Source organism: Delphinapterus leucas, chromosome 5 (genome assembly GCF_059928025.1).
Source record: "Delphinapterus leucas isolate spDelLeu-1000000601 "Yukka" chromosome 5, BTC_Dleu_Yukka2, whole genome shotgun sequence".
NCBI lineage: Eukaryota > Metazoa > Chordata > Mammalia > Artiodactyla > Monodontidae > Delphinapterus > Delphinapterus leucas.
Genome location: NC_143133.1, coordinates 34,182,461 through 34,206,148, shown reverse-complemented (window position 1 = coordinate 34,206,148; position 23,688 = coordinate 34,182,461). Strand labels below are relative to the sequence as shown.

At 36.4% G+C, this 23,688-nt stretch overlaps 1 protein-coding gene across 10 annotated transcripts in view; it reads left to right on the top strand.

Moving 5' to 3' along the window:
- Window positions 1–23,688, top strand: part of TET2 (tet methylcytosine dioxygenase 2) — a 133,818-nt gene that overhangs the window by 59,323 nt on the left and 50,807 nt on the right. Inside the window, exon 3 of one of the 10 annotated variants that reach the window (XM_089911614.1) lies at window positions 5,150–5,231. The exons of 8 other annotated variants lie outside the window; for them this stretch is intronic. The gene's annotated coding sequence lies outside the window, so the exon portion shown is untranslated. One more of the 10 variants, XM_089911616.1, reaches the window with a different exon arrangement.

Here is a 23,688-nt window from a genome sequence, read left to right as displayed (position 1 = left end):
GTAAATACAAACATTTTCTGAAACAAAACAGAACATGAGTAAGTAAAAGTATCAAATACAGTGGGATACCTGGCCAAGTATTTTTCAATGTCTTAAGAAATGTAAGTGAAAACATTTGAATTTCATAGTCATCCATGTAAACTGAAAATGACCTAATGGAGTTTGAGCTCACGAAGTACTTGGACTTCCCTCTTATTCCTATCCTATTAGGATTCCTAACACTGTGCTTGGCACATGTTAGGTAATAAATGTTTGGTGGATGGATAATGATTATCATTGACTTATTAAATGAGGAGAGTTGGAAAAGTGCTATCTATCAATATCCAATTAGTTACTTTGAAACATTTTATATAAGTTTAGGGGATAAAAATAGTGCCATATGATTATGCTATACTAAGTTAAGAACTATTTCCATTCTTACGTAGACCATATACATTCTTATTTGGCTTATATAATTTCACCAGAATACACGAAATATCAGATTTCTTTGGGAGATGATTGGCCAGAAAGGAGTGGTAGGAGAGGGTTTTAGGCTTTGGATTTACTGGAAAATAATTGTATTTCCAGTTTTTAAAAATATCCTGAACAACACTGTGAACAGTTGGGAATTGAATGTGCTTGTGTCCGAGAAAGGCCATTTTCATCACAAAGAAGGGAGTGCCTGGCTTTGGGAAGCACATATACCTTAGCTCTTAATTACACTACTGATGCTGCTGAGCGGTATGTAATACCAAAAAGAGTCAGAACCATGATTAAGGATGTTGAGGAAATGTCTTTGGCAAGATTTAAGTTTTCGATATAATAAGGAATATACAACCTCTGTGAAGTCATCCCAACTCCTTGAGGTAAACTTAGCCCCTTTCTTTTCTGTGTCTCCAAAGCATGTTGTATATAATCTATTAGAAAACTAATCACACTGTTTCCTTAGGATGTTTAAAGAAACTCTCTTCCTCAGGGATAAGAATCTTTTTTTTTTTTTTAGTAGAGATAAATTTATTTATTATTTTTTAATTTTAGAATTTTATTTATTTTTTTATACAGCAGGTTCTTATTAGTTATCCATTTTATACATGTTAGTGTATATATGTCAATCCCAGTCTCCCAATTCATCACACCACCCCCCCTCACCCTGCCGCTTTCCCCTCTTGGTGTCCATACGTTTGTTCTCTACATCTGTGTCTATTTCTGCCCTGAAGACCGGTTCATCTGTACCATTTTTCTAGGTTCCACATATATGCGTTAATATACGATATTTCTTTTGCTCTTTCTGACTTACTTCACTCTGTATGACAGTCTCTAGATCCATCCACGTCTCTACAAATGACCCAATTTTGTTCCTTTTTATGGCTGAGTAATATTCCATTGTATATATGTACCACATCTTCTTTATCCATTCGTCTGTCAATGGATACTTAGGTTGCTTCCACATCTTGGCTATTATAAATAATGCTGCAATGAATATTGGAGTGCATGTATCTTTTCAAATTAGTTTTCTCTGGATATATGCCTGGGAGTGGGATTGCTGGTTCATATGGTAACGTATTTTAGCTTTTTAAGGAAGCTCCATACTGTTCTCCATAGTGGCTACACCAATTTACATTCCCACCAACTGTATAGGAGAGTTCCCTTTTTTCCACACCCTCTCCAGCATTTATTATTTGTAGACTTTTTAATGATGGTCATTCTAACTGATGTCAGGTGATACCTCATTGTAGTTTTGATTTGCATTGCTCTGATAATTAGTGATATTGAGCATCTTTTCATGTGCCTCTTGGCCATCTGTATGTCTTCTTTGGAGAAATGTCTGTTTAGGTCTTCTGCCCAGCTTGTTTTTTGTTTTGTTTTTGCTTTTTTTTTTTTTTTTTTTTTGTGGCACATGGGCCTCTCACTGCTGTGGCCTCTCCCGCTGCAGAGCACAGGCTCCGGACGCACTGGCCCAGTGGCCATGGTTCATGGGCCCAGCCACTCCACGGCATGTGGGATCCTCCCAGACCGGGGCACGAACCCGTGTCCCCTGCATCAGCAGGCAGACTCTCAACCACTGCACCACCAGGGAAGCCCCCCAGCTTGTTTTTTAAATACTGAGCTGTATCAGCTGTTTGTATTTTTTGGAGGAAATTAGTCCCTGTCAGTAACATCATTTGCAAATATTTTCTCCCATTCCCTAAGTTGTCTTTTAATTTTGCGTATGATTTCCTTTGCTGTGCAAAAGCTCTTAAGTTTAATTTGATCCCATTTGTTTATTTTTGCTTTTGTTTCCATTACTCTAGGAGACAGATCCAAAATAATATTGCTGTGATTTATAACAAAGTGTGTTCTGCCTTTTGTTTTCCTCTAGAAGTTTTATAGTATCCGGTCTTACATTTAGGTCTTTAATCCATTTTGAGTTTGTTTTTGTATATGGTGTTAGAGAATGTTCTAATTTCATTCTTTTACATGTAGTTGTCCAGTTTCCACAGCACCATTTATTGAAGAGACTGTCTTTTCTCCATTGTATATTCTTGCCTCTTTTGTCACAGATTAATTGACCATAGATACGTGGGTTTGTTTCTGGACTTTTTATCCTGTTCCATTAATCTATGTCTGTTTTTGTGCCAGTACCATACTGTTTTGATTATTGTAGCTTTGTAGTATAGTATGAAGTCTCGGAGCTTAATTCTGTTTTATATTTTGCTGTGGAATTATGTTACCTGGCATTATTTTTCTTAACTTCTTAATTTCCTTCTTAATTTCAGCCTGTTTTCTAATTTAATCATTAATCTGTTTCAAAGAGTACCTATGAAAACTTCCTTTGGCAGCACAAGGCATGTGAGGTCTAAGATTAATTTCTAGAACACAAATGATTCTAGCAAATCATTTCTTTAAGCATGCTCTTCTTCTACTGTTGAGTAATATGCTTATTTTTTCTTTTAGTTGAAGTATATTTTTATAGGTACCATTCTGGATTTGTTTCCCCTATTTAGCTGATTCAACTGAATGATTCATCTGAATCAGCAGGGCTGATTCATCTACTACCACAAAAGTGTGATAGAATCTTCTTAGACTGTTTTAGTGGGACATTTAGAACATTATCGTGGTAAAAGTTCTATTTGTTGAAAATATTGCTTAAGAGATCAGCTCCCTCCCTCCTATTCCCCTTTGTATCTGTCTTTCATTTGTCATGGCCACTAGTCCAGGTTCATAATTTGGGTTTGTCTGATTTTCTGTTTTGCAACTTCAGACAACTTGGAGAAGAGCTCTGTCTCTTTGGTACCTTCCTCCCCCAGTAAACCCTACCAGTTTAGGAAATTGAACACTCTTGCCAGGGTAAGCCCACTCTAAGTGAGAGGCTGGGTTAGAGAAGAGTCCTGCCACCCATAGGTGGTCTCTGTCTGGTGAGTTTGTACGTATTTCCTTTCCTCAACACTGCTGTCTTTGGCTGGTTTGTGTTTAAAGAAGACTTACCTGTTTCTCCAAAGCCTCCCTCACCTTTAGCTATTCCTGCTATATATTAGGAGGGAAACTTTGGATGAAAAGAAACTTCCCTATATCAGGGTGAGCCGGCCACTTGAGTACATAACTGGGAGAGATACCACAGCACTGCTGTGTTTCTGTTTGAGTTTCCAGTTCCTTCTCAGCTATGGTACAGGGGTGGAGGGCTTCCACTGCAGTCTCCCTCTCTCCTATTAGCCCTGACTACCACAACCCATGCCTCCAAGGAAGGGTTGTTGGGGCAGTTGGCTGGGGTTTTGTACTTTCCACAGCTGGTTTAGGAAGAGGGGCTGTGATTAGACTCTTAGAGATGTCCTTTAATGTGGATTTGTCTGCATTTTAGCCAGAAATTCCTCAAAACTTCTGCCTATCAGCTGTCACTATTCCCTAATGACTCTAGTGCTCATATAGGATATTTTCCAAATTTTTAAAAAATTATTTCAGTCATTTAATGGGAAGAGGGCTTGGATATCTGCTCTTATGTTACCATTTCTACAAGCCCTCCAGCCTAATTTGTTCGTGAACATGATGAAAATTAGTTTCTTAAATGAATTTAATATTGGATGCTGCTTTCAAGGAAATTCAAAATAGAAAGCAAGCTTTCAAGAAGAGTGAATAAATTATCAGCCAGTCTCACAAGGATAAAAATAAGCCAAATTTTTTTGGAGTAATTTTTTTTTTAACATTTCCAATTCAAGTTGAACTCTTCAGATGAAACCAAAGAGCTAAACTCTAACTGATAAGGATCCTAAGCATTCGCTTATGAAAATCTATAAGCTCACTGGAAGTTTTCCATAAATTTTGCTAGAAAGAGGGGATCATGTTGCTTCCTTGAGATCCTCAATAGGATCTCAGTGCTTAGGAACTAATGTTGGAACTAATTTTCTTAAATACATAAGAAAATTAAGGCAAAAATTTACCATCTTATGAGTTTCTAGTTTTACTACATAAAAGGAGAGTGAAGAGCTGAAACTGGAGTGAAGAAAACTGGATTTGCTACCATTTGAAGTGTATCCAGAATAACCATCAGATTTTAAACAAGATCCTGTATTGCATAGTTCTTTGGTATGCTGAAGAAGGAGGAGGGAGTTTTAAAAGACAAGTGGAGAGCACATTCACTTTGTTTTGGCCATGACTTCAGTTTCAGTGTCCATATTAAGGGAACATAAGAGGGAACTGAAATGGCTGGTCAGGGTAGCAATTCTGCATGTCTATGGTTTCTGAGGGCAAAAGAGCCCAGCTTTTTTTTGTCTGCTGTGGAAGGCAGCCTTTGTTACGTTGTTAGGCATTAGCAGAATGAGTAAAGCTCCTTCTTCTAATGTATCAGAATATTTTCCTATGCTTTTTTGGTTTGGTGGGAACCGGTAGAACAATTTTCAGCAAAAATTAAACAAATCGTTCAATTTGTGAACAATCCAACTGGCCAGCATTGAGCAGGACTCTCCAGCATCTTCCTCTGAATTACATTTTGAGTCCTCTGAGGAATCAACTTCCCAAATTGGGAAACTCTGGTTTTCTCATTTATTTTTATTATCTAATTCTTTTTCTTGCCATTAAGTATAAGGGATACAGAGAGACTTGATTTATTTTTATGTGCAGCAATTTTAAAAAGCTAATTAGGGCATCCTTATTTAACCACTTAACCCTTTTATATTTCTTACATCTTTTCCAATCATAGAAAAGTTGCTGAGCAAGCCCACCTTTGTTTACTAGCTTATAGGATGAAGAAAAGTAAAACAGGAGTGTGTAAAGGCACAATGGTGAGTAGATAGTGTTTCCAATTAATCTCAATGTTTGGGATTAATTTAGCATTAATTCTATTCTTTGGTGTCTTCCTGTTTTTTTGACATAGTGACCTGCCATAATGAAGAGGAAACAGCAGGAAACTTGGTACCAATTAAAACCAGTCTCCTTCCACCAAAGAACTGAACTGTCAGCAAATGTAATCTCAAATTCAAATAGTGATAAGTGTTTTAGGTGAACTGGAATAAAAGGACAAAGCTATTAAATTTCAACATCTAGTGGAAAACAATTAAAATGCATGCCAGTTTAATTAAGTTTGGTATTTAATACGTTACAACTTGCACAGCAGAAATACAAAGAGATGCCTGATGCATGGTGTATATGTTTGGGCGGAGGCCACTTTCAGCAGAACTGAATACACTGGGATGAATGTCTGTGTGAATATTGTTTATGCATTCACCTTTGGCATTCATTCCAACTATGAGTTATCCCACAAGGATGATTGTTTGTACCAATATAACTCCAAATTAATCTGAGTAGCAGTATTTGAAGTTTGAATTTGCTCTAGGATGAGTCAAGTGTAATAACAGGTTTCTGAATCAAAACAAGCCTTCAGCCTTATCTGGGAGGAAATTTGAAATATCTGTCCTTACCCTAACTGAGATGCTCTGAATGATCCTGGACACAGAACTCATTGCCTTTAGATCTTTACGTTAAATAGTCAGCTGAATTGACTTTTAAACTTAGAGGTCTAAATCCTTTGTGCCCTTTGATACAGGTTCATGACTGAACGTTCTTTTAACTAAAATAGAATACATGCCAGGTTGGTTTGTCACAATGGGAACAGAATAGAAATCTGACAGCAGATGTCTCACATATGTTTTTGCATTTCTTAATGGAATTAAATACGTGATTTTACTCTTCCACAGTGAAGATATTTTATTAATAAAAGATGTCTTTAAGAAAATTGAGAAATCTTCAATGTGTAGCTATAAAATTACTATTTTAAACAGATGCAGAAAACTAAAGGGTTTATTTCTAATTATCTGGGAACACCAAAATGCTAATATTTTCCCCATGTGACATAAAATATTTAGTTATAGATATTTTACTGATATTTCAGTTTGGTTGGTTGGTTGGTTTATAGTGGAGCCTATCAAGAATAATCATATCTCTTCTATTTTCATTCAGTGAACAGGCAGTTTTTGAGTGCCTTCTGCATATCTGTGCTAGGCTTTCAGGTTGGGAGGGAACGTAGATAAGACATGGAATTTGCCCCTAGGGAGTCCAAAATAACTGAGTCAAAGAAGGACAAACCTTGTTAGTGATAACCAGAGGAGTCACCAAGGGAATTAAGGACTCCAAACCCCTACGTGAGGCCCTTGCACTTGTATCTAATGTGCTAAAATCTAAACAATTTATATTCTAGTCAAAGTAGTTTTTTTGAGGATTTGTGTGTGTGTGTGTGTGTGTGTGTGTGTGTGTGTGTGTGTTGGGACCTGGGTTGAAAATTAACATGTATGGGAAGAGATTTTAAACTTATTTTTCCTCAATTGCTAATTCAATAACTAGGTGTTATTTTTTTTTTAGGTAGTATCTTATCTACACCTGACAGTACTTTTTCTGTTTATAGAGTACTGTGTGTTCTAGTTTTTAATGCATTTAGTCACTAAAATAAATTTCTGTGTTAAAAGGCCTAATTGCTAAATGAAAATATTAAGATTCCTATAAACCAGTAGGAGAGAGAATATGTATACACAGTCATTCACTCAACACATATTGAGTGCCTACTTTCTGCCAGATATTGGGTTAAGTATTATGATTATGACTATGAAACCAGTAGACAGCTTCTTCTCTGCAAGAAGCTTAAGCCTGGTGGAGGATGCAGAGAAGGAAATAGGCAGATACATAGTGTGTTAAGTGTTATGATGAGGAGAAATACAAGGTGTTCTTGGAACATCCTGGAGAGCATCTAACACTCCCTTAGAAAGTCATTTAGTTTCCTAGAGGAAGTACTGTCTACACTAATATCTAAATGGAATAAATGAGGATTAATTTGTTCAGAATGGGAAGGGTGAAGAAGAAGGAGATGGGGAAGATTTGTTACAGTGAGAAGGACAAGACCACATGTGCAAAGGCACAGGGGCCAGAGAAGCTGCTGGGTTAAAGGAACTATAAATTATAAATACATCAATAAGAGGCTGGGGCAAATGGCCATGAGAGAAAAGTTTAGAGAGAGGTCACAGCCAGATCCTGATAGCTTTAGGGTCATATTAAGGGGATTAAGGAGTATCAAGGCTAAGAGGATCTACTGAAGGATGGGAGTAAGTGGAGAAGCAATGGTGTTCAGCATTGGGCTTTAGTGTAGAGAACAGGCAAAAAGGGAAGACCAGAGGCAAGAAGGCCATTTAATGGCCTGCTGTAGTAATCCAGGAATGAGATGGTGACAGTAAGAGCCATGATAGTAAGAATGAGGATGTGGATAATCTATGGATTCCAGGGACAATGAGAAGGTTGAGACAATAATACTTGGTATTTGTTGGGATGTTTGTAAAAGGAAAGAAAGAATTGAACATCAGGGTTTCTTCTTAAGTAACTGGGTAGATGATATTACCACTCACTCTGATAGGAAATACATAAAAGAGAGGACAAATTTGGAGCAAACAACAATGAATTCGGTTTGGAGTATGTAGATGACTAGGAGACAATTGCAAATTTAAATTAGCAACTCTGCTGAGGACTAGAAGTAGAGATCTGAGATCGATCTGCAACTTGAGAGAATGGGAGTTAAATAGGTCACTCAGGAAATGGTTATGTCACTATCTTTCTGGCCGTCTCTTGGGTCATCTTGCTGTCTTTTCTTTCTCATTAGGATCTCTAAATTCTAAAGATTTCTCAGCCCCCATCTTAGGCCACCTTCTCTGTACTCTCAAGATAATCTCATGGAGTCCTATGGCTTTAAATACCACTGATAGGCTGACACAACTCAAAGTTAACTCCAGCTTAGACCTCTTACTTCTTGACTTTTATACCCAACTGCCTGCCTAGTATACCCATTTGAATGATAATATGCATTTCAAACTTAGCTTGTTCAAGACCGAGCTCATAGTTTTCCCATCAATCTTGTTACTCCCATTCACCCCTGTCTCAGCAAATGGCACCATCATCAACCTTGTGGCTCAGAATAACACTCTAGGCATATCCTGGTTTCTTCTTCCATTTTATTCATTCCCTCACATCTAATCCATCACCAGGAAGTTTCATTTCTGCCTCCAAAATGCATCCAGAATCCATTCACTTCTCTGTATTTCCACTGCTGTCACCCTAGTCCAGGATATCATATCCTTTCTTTCGGATTACTGCATTCTCCCAGCTTGATGCATCTCCTCTTAATGCCTTCAATTAATTCTCCACAGACTACCAGAGTGATCTTTTAAAAGTCCAAATCAGAGTATGCAACCATTCTTCATATAATGCTCAGATGGCTTCCCATTGGATTTAAATAGTAATCTAAGTGCCTCACCCCTACCTGGCCTTTACATACCTGCTAACCTCATCTTAAAACCTCTCCCTCCCTCCCTCCCTCCCTCCCTCCCTCCCTCCCTCCCTCCCTCCCTCCCTCCCTCCCTCCCTCTCTCTCTCTCTCTCTCTCTCTCTCTCTCTCTCTCTCTCTCGAACCAAGCAGACCAGATTCTCTGTTCTTTCTGTTCCTTCTGACTGGAACATTCTTCCGCCAACTTTTCCTGCCACTGGCTTTTTCATTCAGCTCAGATAGATGTCAGCAACTCAGAGTCTTTCCCTAACTTCTCTATTAAATACTTCCATTTTAATCCCTCTCTATCCCATCATTCAGATTTATTTCCTTCCTAGCATTTAGCAATCTACAATTGTTTTATTTGTTTACTTGTCTAAATAAACTTCACTAATGAGGAATCTAGACTATCTTGTTCATCCCTACATCCCTAGAACTCAGAGCAATACCTTGAATATAACTACCTGTTAAATAGAATGAATAAATATATGAATGAATGTTGAAGAAGTTCTAGACTAGAATTCCAAGGACATCAGCATTTAAGCAATAAGCAGAGGAAGAAGAGCTTGATAGGACAGTGAGCAGGAGCAATGAGAGATAGACAGTAACTAAGGCGAGATGTCACTGAAGTGAGAGTGTCCTAATACAGGTCTCAGGAAAAGAGAGTTCAGAAAAGGGCAGCTCTTCCGGCTGGAAGGGAACAGGAAAAGCTGTATGGAGGAAGTGAATTTTTATTGAACCTTGGCAGATAGGTAGGGAAATTTTATAAGAAGGAGGTAATGGAGACACAAAGGCAGAGAAGCAGAATATACATGCCTTGGTGGGGAACAGAAAGTCATCCCATTAGTCTTTCATATATCTATCTCACTTAATAGTTAGTAACCCTTTTAGTGTTAGTGTTGTCACTAGATTAAAAAACAAAGGCTCCATCAGAATCTTCCACAGTAAGTGGAAGAATGAAGATTTAAATGTAGACCTACCTGACTGCAAAGCCTACTTTTTTATTCCAACTTATGTCATTGAGATTCTCTACAGGTACCTCATATTTACCCTGCAAATAGCAGTATGCCAGTGATGGAATAAGGTGTGAACAAGTAGGTGGCAGCGAAGACAGATACTCTTAACTTTGATTATTTCCATTATAGCCTCAAGAGAAATTGAGGCTGAGGAAAAAATTAACTATTCTCATTTTAGCACTTTTTCTGTCCCCCAAATAGGAGAAAATTTAAATGTTTGAACCATGCAGTTTCTGTCTTGTCAGAGGGTTAACAAGTCCAGTTTACTCATAATGAAGAGAACCTCTTCTTTATTCCCTACTGTTCTGTTTTGCGAAATGACCTGCACACTTCACTTGAAGCCCCTCTCAGATTGAGAGCAACAGCAGACCTTCCAAAGTTATATTTAATCACAAAACACTATTAAATGAATAAGCTTATGATAGTTTCAATTGTTGAGTTATTTTTCTTGTGTATTCAAAATCAATTACTTCTAAAGATTGGCAACTTAGAATTTTATAGTGGATTGTTTATGTATGTGTACCTGTATTTGTAGGTATACATACACACCCCTCTGTATTTTGTTTTTTATTTTTCCAGTTTTGAGATATAACTGGCATACAACATTGTATAAATTTAATGTACACAACATAATGATTTGACATACGTATTTATTGCAAAATGATCACCACACTTAGTTCAGTTAATATCCATCACCTCATATAGTTAAAAATATTTTTGTCTTGTGATGAGAACTTTTAAGATCTATTCTCTTAGCGACTTTCAAATATACAGGGCAGTAAACTATAGTCACCATGCTGTACATTATATTCCTGTGGCTTACTTATTTTATAAGTTTGTACCTTTTGACCACCCTCGCCCATTTTGCCATCCCCACCCCTGCCTTTGGCAACCACCAGTCTATTCTCCGTAAGTAGAGGTTAGGGCTTGTCTTGGTTTGTTTAAGATTCCATATAATTGAGATCATATGGTATTTGTCTTTCTCTGTCTGACTTAATGTCATTTAGCATAATACCCTCAAGGTCCATCCATGTTGTTGCACATGTGGGCTTTCCTTCTTCTGTATGGCCGAATAATATTCATATACAGATATGTATGTGTGTGTGTGTGTGTCTCACATTTCTTTATCTGTTCATTCATTAAGGGACACTTAGGTTATTTCCATGTCTTGGCTAATGTAAATAATGCTGCTATGAACATGGGGGTGCAGATTCTTCTTCAACATAGTGCTTTTATTTTCTTTGGATATAAACCCAGAAGTGGAATTTCTGGATCACATGGTAGTTCTATTTTTAATTTTTTGAGGATCCTCCATACTGTTATCCATAGTTGCTGCACCAACTTACAATCCTAAGAGCAGTGTACAAGTGTTCCCTTTTCTCCACATCCTCACCAGAATTTGTTATCTCTTGTCCTGTTGATGATAGCTACTCTAAAAGTCATGAGGTGATATCTCATTGTGGTTTTAATTTGCATTTCCTTAATGATTAATGATATTGAGCACCTTTATGTACCCGTTGGCCATTCCTATATCTTCTTTGGAAAAATGTCTGTTCAGGTCCTTTGTCCATTTTTAAATTGGATTATTTGAGGTTTTTACTACTGAGTTGTATAAATCCTTTATATACATTAGATGTTAACCTAGTTTCAGATATTTGATTTGCAAATATTTTTTCACATTCCATATGTTGTCTTTACATTTTGTTGATGTTTCTTTTGCTGTGCAGAAACATTTTAGTTTAATGTAGACCCACTTGTTTATTTTTTATTTTGTTGCTTGTGCTTTAGGTGTTATATCCAAAAAATCATTAGCAAGACCTGTGTCAAGGAGCTTCTTTTCCTATGCTTTCTTCTAGGAGTTTTATTGTTTCAGGTCTTAAATATAAGTCTTTAATCCATTTTGAATTAATATTTGTGAATGGTATAAGCTAAGAATCTAGTTTTATTCTTTTGCATGTGAATATTCAGTTTCCCAGCACCATATATTGAAGCAACTGTCTTTTCTCCATTGAGTATTCTTGGCTTCCTTGTCAAATGTTAGTTGACCATATATGCATCAGTTTACTTCTGTGCTGTTGATTCTGTTCCATGGGTCTATGTGTTTGTTTTTAATGCCAGTACCATACTGGCATGGATTACTATAGCTTTATAATATTGCTTGAAATCAGGCTGTGTGATGCCTCCCACTTTGTTCTTTTTTCTCAGAATTGCTTTGGATATTTGGGGACTTTTATGGTTCCATGTAAATTTTAGATTTTTTTTTCTTCTGAAAAAAATGCCATTGGAATTTTAATAGAGATTGCATTGAATTTATAGATGACTTAGGGGAGTATGGGCATTTTAACAATATTTAATTCTCCCAATCCATGAACATGGGATACCTTTCCGTTTTTGTGTGTCTTCTATGGTTTCTTTCATCAATATTTTGTAGTTTTCAGTGTAGCAATTGTTCATCTCCTTGGTTAAATTTATTACTGAGTATTTTATTGTTTTTGATGCTGTTGTGAATGGAATCATTTTATTTATTTAGTAGAAACACTACTGGTTTTTGTATGTTAAGTTTGTATCCTGCAGCTTCACTGAAGTTGTTGATTAGGGCTGTTTTTTGGTGGAGTCTTTAAGATTTTCTATATACAAAATCATGTTATCTGCCAATAGAGAAATTTTACTTCTTTCTTTCTGGTTCTGATGCCTTTTATTTCTTTTGCTTGCCTGACTCTTCTGGCTAGGGCTTCCAGTACTATGTTGAATAGGGGTGGTGAGAGTAGGCACCCTTGTCTTGTTCCTGATCATAGAGAAAAAGTTTTCAGCCTTTTACCATTGGGTGTGATATTAGCTGTGGGCTTGTCATATATGGTCTTTATTATGTTGAGGTACATTCACTCTATACTTAGTTTGTTGAGAGTCTTTTTTTTTTTTTTTTAATCGTGAATGTTGAATTTTGTCAAATGCTATTTCTGCATATATTGAGATGATAATATGATTTTTATCTTTCATCCTATTAATGTGATGTGTCACATTTATTGATTTGGGTATGTTGAACTGTCCTTGCATTTCAGGGATGAATCCACTTGATCATAGTGTATGATTCTTTTAATGTGTTGTTGAATTCAATTTGCTGGTATTTTGTTGAGAGTTTTTGCATCTATATTCATTAGGGATATTGGCCTATAGTTTTCTTGTAGTACCCTTATCTGGTTTTGGTATCAGGGTAATGCTAGCCTCATTTGGGAGTGTTCCCTTCTCTTCTATCCTCTGGAAAAGTTAGAGAAGGATTGGCATTACTTTTTCTTTAAATGTTTATTAAAATACACCAGTGAAGCCATCTTGTCCTGGGCCTTTCTTTATTGGGAGGTTTTTGATTATTGATTTAATCTCCTTACTCATTATTGTTCTGTTCAGATGTTCTATTCTTTCATGATTCAATCTTGGTAGTTTGTATGTTTCTAGGAATTTAGGGTGTCCAAGTTTGTTGGTGTATAGTTGTTCATAGTAGTCTCTTATGATCCTTTGTATTTCTGCAGTATCAGTTGTAATGTCTCCTCTTTTTAAAATTTGAGTCCTCTCTCTTTTTTCATGGTTAGTCTAGCTAAAAGTTTGTCAATTTTGTTTATCTTTTCAAAGAACTAACTCTTAGTTTTGTAAATCTTTTCTATTGTTTTCCAGTTCTCTATTTTATTTATTTCTGCTCTAATCTTTATTATTTCCTTCCTTCTGTTTTGAGTTTAGTTTGTATACCTATATTTTTTTTTTTTTTTTTTTTGCAGTATGTGGGCCTCTCACTGTTGTGGCCTCTCCCGTTGCGGAGCACAGGCTCCGGACGCGCAGGCTCAGCGGTCATGGCTCACGGGCCCAGTCGCTCCGCAGCATGTGGGATCTTCCCAGACCAGGGCACGAACCCGTGTCCCCTGCATCAGCAGGTGGACTCTCAACCACTGCGCCACCAGGGAAGCCCTGTATACCTATATTTTAAGCTAGAGTCAAATTATTCACTTTGTGCACACTAAATGAAAGTTAAGATACCACAGATTTTGGAAACTGAAGTTGTGAAGGCTGTCTATATTTTCTAGTGCTGTTCTTTTCAGCTTAAATACATTGAAAATTGAATTCGTGTTATTAGTCTCAATTTTTTAACTTTCCATTATTTAAAAAAAATGCATTCATTCTCCACCCCACCCTTCCCCCACCAAAAGACTCCATGGAAGTTTTATTTTGCAAATGCATCTGCTTCTCTGTTTTCTTTTTAACTGCATCAAGTCTGAACTTAATTCTTGACTCAACTTCTCAACCCTTCTGAGATGGAAATGTACAGCTGAAGTATGAAATAGCCTACAGTGACTATTTTTAGGACTAGAATTCATTATCTATGCTGAAATTTGACAGTATATTTACTTGGTTATCATAAGGTTATACAGGTAGAATTTAGGGAGATTCTCAGCTCTTCAGGTATACTCAGAAGAAGTAAAGTCAGAAGAAGCATACTAAATTTTTTAGCCAGTTTTAATCAAGTTGAGTGATTATGTATCAAAGCTTGTAGTGATAATCACAAGTAGCCTTACTCAAAATGACACCCTAATTACTATCACATGTATACCCTTCTCATTTTAAGGTTTTGCATATACCTTTGCTTGACCAAATAGATTTCTTGTTATTTTAAGACCTCTGTTTCAAGTCTTCTTTCTAGAAATTTTCTTAAGCATTTCCCTCCACCTAGGATGTGCTTCTTTCACTGCAACTGAAGAAATCCTAAAAATTCTTTAGGGCCTCTATGAAAATCATCTCCATTTTGATGTGTGTTCCATAGTTCCACGTTCATATGAACCTGATGACATTTATCTTCTTTTTTATTTATTTATTTTTTGGCCATGCCATGTGGCTTGCAGGATCTTAGTTCCCTGACGAGGGATTGAACCCAGGCCCCTGGCAGTGAAAGTGCCAAGTCCTAACCATTGGACTGCTGAGGAATTCCTGCATGTATCTTCTTATAACTCTATGATCCACCTCTAAATTAGGTATAAGCTCCCTGAGAACACTATCACCAATCATTTTGTTTCTCATGGCACCTAGCATGTACTCAGCTTACAGGCTCAGTAAATGGTGAGTTGAACTACAAATTTGAAAGTATGTGTCAAAAAGTATACCGTAAAAGTTTGTCATGTATAGTAATACAGATATAATGCTTACTTTTACAGAAAATGCCACATGAGACCTTTTAATAAAGTCTAATATTCTTCAAGTAAGTAGCATTTAAACTGAAAAGAATAGGTTATTTCAGTTCCTCTCTATAGTAACATCTTGTGGTCACTTGCCAGATCATGAAATATATGTTCAAGAAAATTAATGAGGGCTTCCCTGGTGGCGCAGTAGTTGAGAGTCCACCTGCCGATGCTAGGGGACACGGGTTCGTGCCCCGGTCCAGGAAGATCCCACATGCCGCGGAGCGGCTGGGCCCGTGAGCCATGGCCGCTGAGCCTGCGCGTCCGGAGCCTGTGCTCCGCAACGGGAGAGGCCACAACAGTGAGAGGCCCGCGTACCGCAAAAAAAAAAAAAAGAAAATTAATGAAAGAGCTTTTTAAACTTCGTGACTCTTGACTTATACTTACTACCAAAAAGACTGAATTCTTACGCAGCACATTTTAATTTCAATTATTTAAAGCTTAAATTAGCTTGGAGGTACTTAAAATCTTTGATTGGTAGCTCTGTGGCAGTCTTCCAAAGGTGGAAATGCCAGAGTGGGTTCTGAGGAAAGATTTAGAGTTTTGAAAGTATTCTGAACGAAGAAACAGAAAGGAATACAACGTTTTCCCAGCATTGCTTCAATAATGCCATTTTAAGCATCATCTCAAAGCATTAACGGCAGTTAAGATGAGATCAGCCAGTTTTCTTTTTTTCTTGGCTGCAATGATTTCACCATCTCTTCATGCTGCCTCTTGCCACAAAGAGAACATTTAAACATGGGAAAGAGTTTGCCTTGAATTGTAAGAAACTGAAAGGGGACCAGAGTGCCAACTCAGTTCTGGGATTCTAACCCATAACCTCTTTGAGCAGAACGGTGTAGAATTTTTATGCAGTGCCATAAATGGGTGGCCTGAGGAACATTTTAACTATAAGTCAATACCTCTGAATAGAGAAGTCTGACAATTCAGAGTTCTGTTTTCTGCGTATGTGACTAAAGTAGTTTTCCCATTAGGAGACTAACCATTGTTTCTTTCTACTCATTGTTCTCCCCTCAAATAAAATTAATTTTGCTTCAGAGTATTTTATGATCTTATTGCTAACCATGGGTTTAGAAGACTGTGTAAAACATTTCCACACTTTGAATATAAGAATTAGTGGACTTGGAGTTTGGTTAGAGTTTCTGGGGGAGATGAAAGAGGACAAGTAGAGTGGAAATCAGTATTTTTAAAACCAAAGACTAAAACAAATGGATATTTCAAATTTGTTTATTTCTCTATAATTCTCACAGAAGTGTTGGTAATTCTGGTTACTACAATTCTGTAACCTTTATAGATTAATCTGAGAAGTTCTTTTTCTTCATCCTAATTCAGTGTGTATTTTAACTGGTAGACTTATCTTATGGTACCATGTTTATAAGATGACAAAGTCAGAGTGCTTATGCCCACTGAAAGATGGAAAGGGACCAAGGAAAAGCTACAACTTTTAGAGGGTTGGTGACATTTTAAATGTACATTGCTTCAGATTTATATTGCATATACCATATTCAAATATAATTGAAGTATAAACATGACAATTTGATACAAGTTAAGACAGAAAATGTATGATATTTTCTATTAGATTTTTTCTCTAGAAAATTCTATTTTTGTTCTATGAAAATGCCATGAACTTGGATTATTCACTCATCTATTAATTTGAAATTATTTTCAAACAAAAAGCTAATTCATCTTTTAGCAGATTTAGTTACAGTCATGATAACAGATATAACTACGTTTATTGGGCAAATCATTAGCCAAATCAACCTTTAATTCATCCTTTGGTGTGACATGTGAATTTGTGATATCCCCTAAATAATGCTCTGGTTGTATGGAAATTACTTTGTACGTAATTAGGTCTTATTTTGAATTCAGATAGCATTTTTGATACAGACATAGTGGAAGTATATTTTTAGTTTTTCTCAATGTTTAGATTTGGTGAGTTTACAATCCTTTTTTTAAAAAAATTTTTTTTTCTTATCTTTCCCACATGCCCTATGAAGATTTACATCAGTGCAATGCTACATTACACCCTGAGAGCAGCCTTTCTCTTAACTTTATAGACATAAATTAAATGGTCTGTTTAGCTCACACACAAAAAAATTAGCAATTTCTGAGTATTAGAGCAAAGTAGGCTAGTTTAATATAAGTAAAATTTCTGCCGGGATTTTGAATTTTCCTGTTTGTCTTTATTTTATTTTTAAAATTATGCTTCAAGGTTGTTTTATACTGTATTCAACAGTAGTGCTGAAGACTGTACTCTGTCTAATGCACAGCATATTTGGAAGCATTTAGAAAGAAACAGGAGTTTTGTGGTCATGTTATCAAAAGTTTAATTGTTCATTTCAAGGCTGAAGAAATCTTTGATAGGAGAATTATTTCTCTTTAATATATGAGCATATTGGCACTTTTGATGTTTAGAAGATAAATATGAAAAGCTAAGTTTCCTATTCCTATTTTATTCAATATTACCCTTAATTGGATTCGTTATATTACTGTAGTTTCTCATCTCTAATCTGATTTTATTTCTATTATTTAAACTTAGTACATAAAAACTTACTTTATGTCAGTCTGCATGCTTCCATTACATTTTTATGTGATGGACAATTAGGAGAGGCTTTCTTGTTGTGGCAGGTGGGTACACAGACATCCCAAAGGCTATGTTTATAAGATTTAATCTTAAAACCAAGTATTTGTCTCTTAAAATATGTATATATGATGTAAATCACTTTGGGCATTAATTAAATGACTGCTACTCTTAAAATTACCAAGAAAGATTTGTTACCATTAGTTACAGAGTTTTGAGTCACTGTTTCAAAACATTTTGTTTTCAGATTTTGTAGCCATTTCTGAATATTTTCATCAGGACAGAAGAGATTTTGAGCTAAAGCCAAGAGCCCTTTCTAAGGAAGAGTTTAAGTATTAGAATGGTAATGTTATTGGAAGAAATTAGGCAGGGAAAATAGTTTTTACATATTTAATTTGAAGTTAAAGCAAGACTTGCATATGTGCATGTCTTTGGCTTTCAGAGATGGACTCAGAGCTCTTTACACCTAAGTTGTGGATATTCTGCTAGACCACAAGTTCTCATCAATGCCTCAAGATCCATGTACATATTAAAACTGCATAAAATCATCATATATATCTGAATTAGGGTTTTCCAGTGTGTGCTATTCCATAGGATGTTGGTTTCGCATGTTACTCTGTAAACTGTGATTCTGTACTCAAGGTATGTCTGGGAAATGCAATACACACACATCGCCTTTTTAGGGATCCCAGAATCATATTAAAGGCTTTGAGGGCTTTCTTTAAAGTTTGAAATTTATTTGTAACCCAGTTTTCCCTACTTATTCTCTCTCAGCCTGGTCTTTCCCTTTAAAAAAATACATATTAATAGCCAATAGAACTAGTGCTTTATATATCACATATGATGTGATCTGGTTCCTATAGTGTGGTTATTTATTTGTTTTCTTCCACCTATATGTACAGACTAATCTCTAGCATATTTAGCAGTGCACTTATAAAGAGACTTGATAGAGATATGAAGAAGGTATCATTTTGGGATGGACACCACTGCCCAGATTCTGCTCCTTAATTTGAAAATCCAGAAAACCAATTTTATCTTTCTCTCAGAGTTGATTGGATTGATGGAAAGTGATTTGTCTTAATCAAATGCACATGAGGTTGATGTTTAAACAAATTTATGTATTTCTCAATTCATAATCAGAAATTCACATTTCTAGTGATCAAAATATGATTTATGTGCGTTGTCCAAAGTATTGATATTTGCATTCAGGGTGCCCAGTGTTTCTTGGACCTGGAGAGTTTAAGGAATATTTTTTTGTCTAGACCTCAATGAAGAAAGCTTAGCCATCATTGCCTGTAGAAGAATTTGCTCATCTAGTGACTGTACTCATATTGGCCAATCCAGACTTTCTCTTCCCAGTATATGGAGTGCTTATATAACCATCAGGATGCTAAACCTGCTTCTCTGCCCTGGACTACCACCCCCATCTAGCCACACTTTGGCTCAGAGGTTGACAGGTCTGTGTTTCATACCTACATCTGCCCTGTATTAGCTATGCCAGGCTTCTTTGCTCTCTTAGTTTCTACTTACTTATTGGTAAAATGAGGTGAAAAGTATACTTTCCAGGCAAAGAGTAGTCTTTGTGATGACTTATTTCAGTGAGACACCAGTAGATATTTATCATTGCCAATTTTAGAGAATCGTATCATTTTAGCACTCAGAAAGATCTTAGACATAATCGTGTTCATTTTCCTCAGATTATAATTGAGGTTGTTTTTGGTTTTGTTTTTGTTTTTTCTTTAATTGTGATGCACAGAGGTTGTGACTTGCTCAAAAATCTATATCCAGGACTAGATCTGAATAGCTGGTCTTGTATGTGTAGGTCTTCTCCAGCCAATTTAGTAATTAAAAATTCTTAATACTACTTTTGGATCCCTTAGATTGTGTTTCCAGAAGTAAGAACCTTTTGGAGGAAAAAAATTTATAGTCTTTTTATTTCTATTTTGATACCAGTTAAAATGTACACTATAATTTTGGGCAATATAAAGTGTTCATCAGAGATTCTAACAACACAGAAGATCAAAGAAGATGAGAGTAACCTTCTTAACATATGGGAACATGTTTCTGGTGAACACATGGTTATATAATCTTTTAAGATATAATTTTTTAAAATAACATCAAATAGTTGATGTTTCTCATTTTCCTAATGCTTTACCCACTAGAAAATCTCTTTTACTTTTTTTTCCTGGATGGACAAAAATTATTTTACTTATATTATGAAATAATGTTGGCAGTTTTCTTTAGGACTATGAAGTATCTTAAATCGACAGCCCATTGATGGGTAATGGGTTTAATAGCATCTCCATTATTAATTTTTTTTTTTTTGCGGTACGTGGGCCTCTCACTGTTGTGGCCTCTCCCCTTGCGGAGCACAGGCTCCGGACGCGCAGGCTCAGCGGCCAAGGCTCACGGGCCCAGCCGCTCCGCGGCATGTGGGATCCTCCCAGACCGGGGTACGACCCGTCCCCTAGCATCGGCAGGCGGACTCCCAACCACTGCGCCACCACTGCGCCACCAGGGAAGCCCTGTAGAATATTCATTTTACCCTCAAGTATAACTTTGTAACCCCCTACAAGTTAACTGAACCAAAATAATCACTGATTGTTTCAAAATAGAAAGAAAACAAATGACTAGGTTGTCATAGTAACTGTAGCAGATTAGGACTAGATTGCTATGAGGATGGAGCTGTTCAAAGTTGTATAAAACTTCTCAGAAACACAGATGGCATGCCTTCTGAGGCACTGTTAGGGAACAAAACACCTTTGAGAAGGAGCAGATTTCATGAATACAACACAGTGCGCAAATGCCAAAATGCCTGTGTTGCAAAGATCCCTAGTATGAAGTTTTTCTGTAAATGTTAGGTATGTTATTAATTTGTTTCACAATAATACTTTAAAGTCCCCTGGGGCTGTGACAACTTAGGTGACTCTAATATAGTTATCTTGTACATCTTGGTAGTTTTGTTTCTTTTTCCATTCTTGATTTTAGGGCTCAAGACATGGGCTAGTGTATCCAGTAATACAGTTTCACACATTGATTAGTTAAGATCATCTTGGTGAATTGGATGTTTCTTGTATAATTTGGCTCCAAGACTATGTTCAGATCTCACTGTCTCAATGAGACTTGCCCTGACTGTAGTATGTAATACAGCAACCTGCAGACCCTCCCTGGTACTCCTGACCCCCCATCCCCTGCCCTATTATTTCTTTATTTTTCCTCTAGCACTCAACATCGTCTTACTGTACCATACAGTTTATTCCTTATTATGTTTATTGTTTCTCTCCCCAGTAGAGTATCAAATCCAAGAGGGCAGGGCTGTTTGTTTCTTTTGCTCAGTGGTATACTGCTATTGGCTACAACAGTGCCTAGCACATAGGCATAGGATATGTTCAATAAATATTTATTGACTAAAAGAATGAATACATCGACATTTTATTTTTATGCCTCTGCCTCTGTCATTATATTAAAGCATTGCATGATTATGAACCCTGTCAGAAATTACATCAAGTTCTTTTACATTACTAGAAATTATTTTGTTGGATTTATGTGACAATTTTATTGGAAAAGTCATACTCCAGGGTATAAAAATGAAAGCATTTTTCCCTGTAATTTACCCAAACATACTATGATATTGTCCTTCCTGCCCTACTTTCCCTATGGTGTCTTCTTGACTAGACTCTGTACTTTGTACAGCATTTTCTGGTAATTAGAACAGTTTTATTCCTGTCTTTGAAACTCAGCCCTATTCATCTTAAAAGTCCCCAGTGAAGCCTGATTCAGTACTCTTCTTCTTCCCCCAACACAGTCTTAACCTCTGGCTCCAACACTCGGAGAGTCTCACTATGAATATCTCTGCCCCTACCCCCTCTCTTTTAAACACCAGCCACTAGGAGGAAGGATGAAAAAAAGCTTAAGGTTCCTTATTCACCTGAACAAGGCTGTGCAGGATTTTGAATGTTGCTGCTTTGGTGGTTGACATTGACTAGCCATTGGATGCCCTCTTTGGGGCAGGCATCAAAGTACTGGCTCTCTCTTGGCACACATGGGTTCTTCAGCGGGGCCTGCAGGGGCTCTTACTGCACTGCTCCCTGACCAGGAAGTCTGTCTTCTCTTTGTGTCTTCTATCACCACACCCACTTAAGCTTTGCCTACAGAGAGTCCACCCTACAGCATCTTTGTGCTGGGGTATGCTTGTCCACTGGACAGATTCTCAGATAGGATATCAGCAGGATCAAACACAAACAACTACAGTTTCTATAATACATTTTTTTAATTGAAAATGTCAAGCACTGTATAGAGTGTATTCTAATAAGAGTACACTAGTGTCCTAGTAAGAATAACCAGCTCACAATTAACCATTCTAATTATGAGTGGACTGAAACTGAAAAATGTGAATAACTTTTATAATTTATGAGAAACAAATAATGCTTGTGACAAATGATATTTATAATTATGTTTGATGATCTTTTCCCTCAGCACATATTAGTTTGGTGAGAGTTAGAGACCAGGAATAAGCCCAGTTCGAGAAACAATCCCAGGATTAACAGATACGTGGATAATTGAAAACTGACAAAAGAGCATGCCCATCTTACCAGTTGGGAAACTAGTTGACTAGAGTTGCCAACTGTAAGCAGATTTATTTCTAAACTGTCAGTTGTCCACATCTTACATGCAGACTTCTGTCTGTATGCCTCTTCTCTAATCTTCAGTGACATTTCTCCTGACTTTCCTCCCTTAAATAATCTATATGTTATTAAATTGTGTCTATAATGTTATTTTAAGAAACAAATTTTAAAACTTCAAATATTGGAATTATATAGTTTCTATTGAGGATTATGAAAAACCGGACAAGGTCTCTCTCCTATAACCATGTATAACACACAGCAGGAGCAAAGCAAGTGCTTGTCGTGTGTGTAGCTACTTATTAATGCACTTCTGGAAATGCAGGAATTTCTTTGAGATTTTGACATGCTTGTGTGTTCACTGTTTTTTTTTTTCTTCCAAGATAAGTACATCTTAAGAGATTTCTTAATAATAAAATTGAAAGCTCTTACAAGATGAGAAATAGAAAAGTCAGTTTTTGCAGTAAAAATATTAATTCACCTTGTATTCTCCATATTTAATGCATACATAATGCGTTATGTTCCATGCTTAACATGTAGTTTGGATACATAAAGCTAGCTGTTGAAAATATGTTTTGGATAGATTGTTTTCCTTAAAAATTTTAGCTCTAATATTAAACTAATGTTAATATTAAATTAAATAATTTTTAACTTCATAAGTTATGCCCTATAAAAAACCCTTTGCTTACTTCCAGAGTGGGACTTAACCATACTAATATTATATATTAAGAAAGAAAGTCAAACTAAGTGGAGGCAATTTGACAGATGCAGAAGATAAGTATTGAAATTTGTCGGGATTTTAGAGCACTACCCACAGGGACATTCAATAGACAAAACAGGCCCATTGTCCTACACATATCTTGAAATAAATGTGTAGTTGACACAAATTATCTCCCATTTTGGTAGGAAGAATCTATAATAGTTTTGGAAAACAGTGCCATCTACTCAGGAAGTGTAGTCAAATATATCATCTTTACTCAGTGTTTTCCATGTCAGGAACTAATTAATTCCTAACACCAGAATTATAATAGGGGCAAAGCCTGTCATGGAGGTGATAGAGACATATATAGTAATCTCCTGAGGTTGATGTTGAGACACATGTACTTTAGTAGATACAGTCCTCGCAAGTAACTAGTCTTAAGAATTTATTCCCGACAGTGTGCGTGTGTCAGTAAACAGGACTCATCTGATGATGGCAGAGTATTTTATATACTTTCAGTATTAGAACATGAAGTCAAAGATCTTTTATAAAAAAATTATTGCCTTAGGGCAGCTATACAGATCTATAAATTGACTCTTTTGTCTCCTTGGAAAAAGCTGACATGAGATTTAAATGATGTTTATTTTTTTTCTCTTAGTGCACCACCAACCAAATCAATAAACCAAAAAGTAAAAGCCCTCTTCACAAATTTTTAGCATCATCTACAGCTTTATGTGGTGAGAGATGCAGCCACCATTCTCAAGTGATTCAAAAGGAGTCAAATGGTGTTGAGCTAAATTATAACCC